General features: G+C 43.4%; 1 long non-coding RNA gene across 1 annotated transcript in view; it reads left to right on the top strand.

Annotated features, from left to right (window-relative positions):
- LOC145723165 (uncharacterized) overlaps positions 1-4,708 on the top strand; it is a 10,909-nt gene extending 6,201 nt beyond the window's left edge. The window contains exon 3 of the long non-coding RNA XR_014148044.1: positions 4,381-4,708. This is a non-coding gene — a long non-coding RNA (uncharacterized LOC145723165). The remainder of the gene's footprint in view (positions 1-4,380) is intronic.
- Positions 4,709-5,338: the final 630 nt, after the last annotated feature.

Here is a 5,338-nt window from a genome sequence, read left to right as displayed (position 1 = left end):
CCCTCCGATTTTCCCCCCTTCATTTTTCCCTTCCTTCTCCTAATGTCCTCCATGCTATTCCTTATGTTCCACAAATAAGTGAAACCATATGATAATTGACTTTCTCTGACTTATTTCCCTTAGCATAATCTCCTCCAGTCCCATCCATGTTGATGTAAAAGTTGGGTATTCATTCTTTCTGATGGCTGAGTAATATTCCATTGTATATATGGACCACATCTTCTTTATCCATTCAGAGGGTTCCCCTTTCTCCACAACCTCTCCAACATTTGTTGTTTCTTGCCTTGTCAACTTTTGCCATTCTAACTGGTGTAAGGTGGTATCTCAACGTGGTTTTGATTTGAATTTCCCTGATGACTAATGATGATTAACATTTTTTCATGTGTCTGTTAGCCATTTGTATGTCTTCTTTGGAGAAGTGTCTGTTCATGACATAACAGACACTTCTTTTTGGTCTTCTAATGATGAAGGTAACACATGGGCCATTAGCTTCATTTTCTGAGGATTTTTGAGGTCATGCTTTAAAAATCATGAATGAAGTTAACATCTCCATTTTATGTGGTGCATGAGTCCCACACGTGGAGTTCTTGTTTTTTTGCTTGGGTGGAGGAGAGCTGCGGAGGTGCTTTCATCCCGGGAGCTCCTGAGGAGTTTAAAAACAGAGGCTCTGGGTTGAATGAAAAGGTCTCTATTCTTTCTTAAAATAGTCACAGGATCTCATGCCAGAAAGCAAAACAAGATTGCTCCATTAGTCACCCAACAATGAAAGGAGAAAACCACCCACTTTTCCAAGCTTCCTTTCAAAGTAACCTCAAAGACCCTGTTGGATTCACGGAATTAATTAGAAACAATAGTAATGACACACTGAGATGGGTAATATTGTCTCTAGATGACATTTTAGAATGCCCTGAGGATCCTCTACTCCCTCAGCCCCAACTCACTGCCACCCTTGGATACAGACCCTTGTCCCTCCTGACAGTGGCTCAGTTGTCCCTCCCCCCCATGTTGCCACTGACAACCTGGGCCTTCTCGGATGTAATTTTCAGGCTTCTAGCCCTCCAGGGACATTTAAAAATAGCTGGTTAAAGGGTGCCTGGGTGGCGCAGTCAGTTAAGCCTCCAACTTTTGGTTTCAGCTCAGGTCATGAACTCAGGGTCCTGGGATTGAGACCCGAGTTGGGCTCCATGCTTGGCAGGGAGTCTGCTCAAGATTCTCTCTCTCCCTCTCCGTCTGCCCCTCCCACCCCCTCTCTAAAATAAATAAATCTTAAAAAAAAAAAAAGCTAGTCACATACTTGACCATAAAGGAAATCTCAACAAAACCAAAGGATTAGCATCATCAATAATAAAAAGTCTGACCAAAATACAACACAATGTGAAAGCAACAACTCAAAAGATATCCAAAATGTGTTATATAAGTATTTAAAAAATTAAACAAATACTTCCAAATGATTCATAGGTCAAAGAAAATATCAGAATGGGGAATTTAAATATTTTGAACTGAATAATAATAAAACCACTACCACAAATTGTGGGATGTAGCTGAAGCAATATGTATACAGGGAAACTTTTGGCTTTAAATGTATTTATAAAAAAAGTTTCATGAATCAGTGAGCTGAGTTTCAACTTAAGAAGTAAGGAAAAGAGCAATAGAGTAAATCCCAAAAAGGATAAAGACAAATAAAAAGGACAAAGAGCAGGAATAATAAAATAGCATTTTAAAAACCCACAGGGGAGTAGAATGAAACTAAGCTTTCTCATCTGTAGAAAGGAAGTGCTAAAATCCACTTGAAAGTGAAGTTGTGAAGGTCACATGTCATACTTCGTACAAAAGCACTTTGTAAATGGCAGAGAACTATTCATATGCACTTCTGTCCTTGTTTCATTTTTCCAGCACATTCTTACTACTTACCTGCTCTGTGCCAGACAACTTGCCTGGCAGCCGGGGGCCCAATGCCTACTGGGAACTTACCCTCTATAAGGGTAGTGGAAATTATAATATCTATCCAATATGGCCCAAATCGGGGTGTGACAAAGGAAACACATAATAGAGCCTAGGAGGTTATATGTAGGGGCAGAAATTTTCCTTTCTTCTCTTCTAGGTTCTTTGGCTGGTCTAATAATTAAATTGATACAAGACAGATTAACAGGAGAAAAATAAAAGTTTAGTGAACATGTATATGCAGGGGCCGAGGGCAGGCTGCCCCAAAAAGTGCCTCTCTTGGCGCATTGATTATTATTATTTTTTTATTATTTTAAATAAAAGTTACTTAAGAAACAGCCAGTGGCAAGGACACTCAGACCCTCCTTTGTCGCCCTGAAAGCAGGAAATAAATCTCCAATATGAAAAATACCCTCCCTGTACTAAGAAGTAAAAAGATATTCCTAACCCCAGAGATTTGGGACGTTAAAGCCAAGAAAGCTGTAGAAACAAATCTTATTTTCCTCTAATCTACTACCTCAACCTAAATCTGCTTGGAATTCCCTACTAATTAAAGCTCCTAAATACCTCTTTTCCCTTCACCTGCACACTTCTCCCTCCATCCCACCTCCTGACCTCCAAAATCAAGGTGCCAGCCAATTCAGCTCCCATGAGAGCCCTCTTTCTGGCCTTCAGACGGCTGCCTTCTCACTACGTGCTCACATGGCAAACAGAGAAATCTTTTTCTCTTCCTTTTCTTATAAACCACTAATGCCATCATAAGGGCCCCAACCTCATGACCTCAAACCTAATCCTAATTACTGCCAAAGAGCCTCATCTCCAAATTGAGATGGGACTCATCTCCCACCAGGTGTTAGGGCTTCAGTACATGAATTGGGGGGTGGAGGGGGACATTATTCAGTGCACAATTAGAGGCATAGGCTTATGTCATAACCGTGAAGGGAAAAGCATGTGGGACAGAAAGGGCCAGTGTGGCTGGAGCCCAGTGGGCTATGGAGGGGGATGGGGTCACAGGTAGGAAGGAGCCCTGTGGGCCCTGGTAGGCCATGTTTGGAGTTTTGCTTTCTAAGAGCAATGGGAAATAGTGGCAGTATTTAATTTGGGGCACAGAATGGATGGGAAGAAGAGAGAAGGAACATAGGGGACCATTTGGAAGGCCTGTGTGGTCTAGGTGAAAGGTGAACTGATGGAGGCTGGGATGAAGGTGGCAGAGGCAGAGATGGGGAGAAGAGGTGGGTTTGAGCAATATCTTGAAGATAAAATCTAGAGATGAAGGATATAGATCCAGATACCCTACTGGCCCCCATTAAAAGGGATGATCTAAGGGGTGCCTCCCTGGCATGCAGTCTTTGCATGTGGACCCAGTTTATCTACCAGACAGAGGCCCTGAAATCCTGTCTTTAGGCACCCAGGGTCAAAAGACAACAAGGCTGCTGACCTGTTGGTTATGACATAAGCCTATGCCTCTGGGTAATTAATAACAGTTTGGGGAAGTGAATCTTTGTGGGTCACATGTACAATATCTTCATGAATAAGGTTTTCTGGGAAGATGCACCAGATGCTCACCAAACCTGAACCTTGGTATAGTTAGTCTACATTTCTTCCTGGGTGCACAGTCAGACTACAGTTCCCAGTCTCTCCTGCAGTTAGGTAAGGCCACATGACTGAGTTCTGGCTAATGGAATGTGGATGGAATTAATGTGGATAATTTCCAGGGCTGGCCTAGAAAAACCTCTCATGCAGGAGCCTGATTTTTCCTCCTTTCTGCTGAAGGGATGGTGAGTCCTCAAATGACCTTGGGAATCAGCTGTCAAAGACGGCTCAGACCCTAAATGTTTACACGAACCACACCCTACTTCCAGTTGGATTTTATATATGTGAGAAATAACCTTCTATAACATTAAGCCACTGGAAGTTGGGAGTTTGTTATATAGCAGTTCACTGCAATACTCTGTTGTGCACTGAATAATGTCCCCCTCCACCCCCCAATTCATGTACTGAAGCCCTAACACCTCAATTTGGAGATGAGGCTCTTTGGCAGTAATTAGGATTAGGTTTGAGGTCATGAGGTTGGGGCCCTCATGATGGCATTAGTGGTTTATAAGAAAAGGAAGAGAGAAAGATTTCTCTGTTTGCCATGTGAGCACGTAGTGAGAAGGCAGCCGTCTGAAGGCCGGAAAGAGGGCTCTCACAGGAGCTGAATTGGCTGGCACCTTGATTTTGGATTCCCAGCCTCCAGAACTGTGAGAAATAAGTGTTTGTTCTTCAAGCTGCCCAGTCTGTTATTTTGTTAACGCAGCCCAAGCAGACACACTAATCTGACTAGCTGAGTGCGATTGAACCAGGTAGTCACATTCTGAGAATTCCTTCTGAAGACCTTTGTTTTCCAAGCATCTGTTTTAGTGTATCTGCTTATTCTCACTTCCCTGTTTCTTCCAGGTTTCACTGGCCCCATATTTCTCAACTGTGCCCAGCCAAACACCATCAGCAGTAGAGAGAGAACAATGTGTACTACCAGAATGCTCGGGGGCTTCCTGATGCTGCTTGGACTTGCATTTGAAGTCACGATATGTCTGAGGGTTCATGCTGGGACTCTGGAAAGACCCCCCAATAAACATAGGTCCCCCACCCTCTGCTCCCACTCCAGTCTCCCTGCCCTTATTCTGAGGCAAATGACTACTGGGCTTAATGGGGAGTGGGGTGCAAGGGGACTTCGGGCTCTGAGGAGCCCCAGGGGTAAGGTTGACATAAGTTCCATGTGCATGTGCTTGAGCTACCTGGTCTTGAAGAGGCCAAGAGGCAACTGAATGGGTGGGCTGGGTCTTTCCTGCCTTTGACCCTGACATGGACGCTCTGGCCTCAATAGAGACTGAGCACCTCTGCTTTAGTGACCTGGACCACACAGGTGAGAGGGCAGCTACCATCAGGGCACGTGAAAGCAGGAGCCAATGATGCAAAACAATATCCCCTCTCAGGTTCTTGCCTAGAGGGAGGAAGACCCGGCAAAACAAACAGGGCTGCTGGAGGAGACACAAGACAATTTGAATTTTAAAAAATATTAGTGTATTGAAGGAGATTTAAATATAGCACAAAAAAACTTTCTGGAGCTAAAAATCATAACTTCCTAACCAAATACAATTCAAGAGATTAATTAAAGGAGAGGAAAATCACCAGGGGATCTGAATTAGCATCCTAGAAAATCAAAGGCAAGAAATATTTTGACATAGAGCAAAGATAAGAAGAGACGGAAAGCAAGTGGAAAAGGTAAGAAGCTTGGAAGGTAGATCCTAAAACCTTGAACTGTGAGTAGTGGGAGCAGAAAGAGGGAAAGGAGCAACAGAGGAGGGGCAACTATTATACTAATGATAACAGAAGACTTTCCTGAACTGAAGCAGAC

This window comes from Leptonychotes weddellii, chromosome 8, assembly GCF_054177405.1.
Source record: "Leptonychotes weddellii isolate Sample4059 chromosome 8, ASM5417740v2, whole genome shotgun sequence".
In the NCBI taxonomy this organism is placed as follows: Eukaryota; Metazoa; Chordata; class Mammalia; order Carnivora; family Phocidae; genus Leptonychotes; species Leptonychotes weddellii.
The sequence above is the reverse complement of the archived record's forward strand: the minus strand, read 5'-3'. Positions and strand labels throughout refer to the sequence as shown.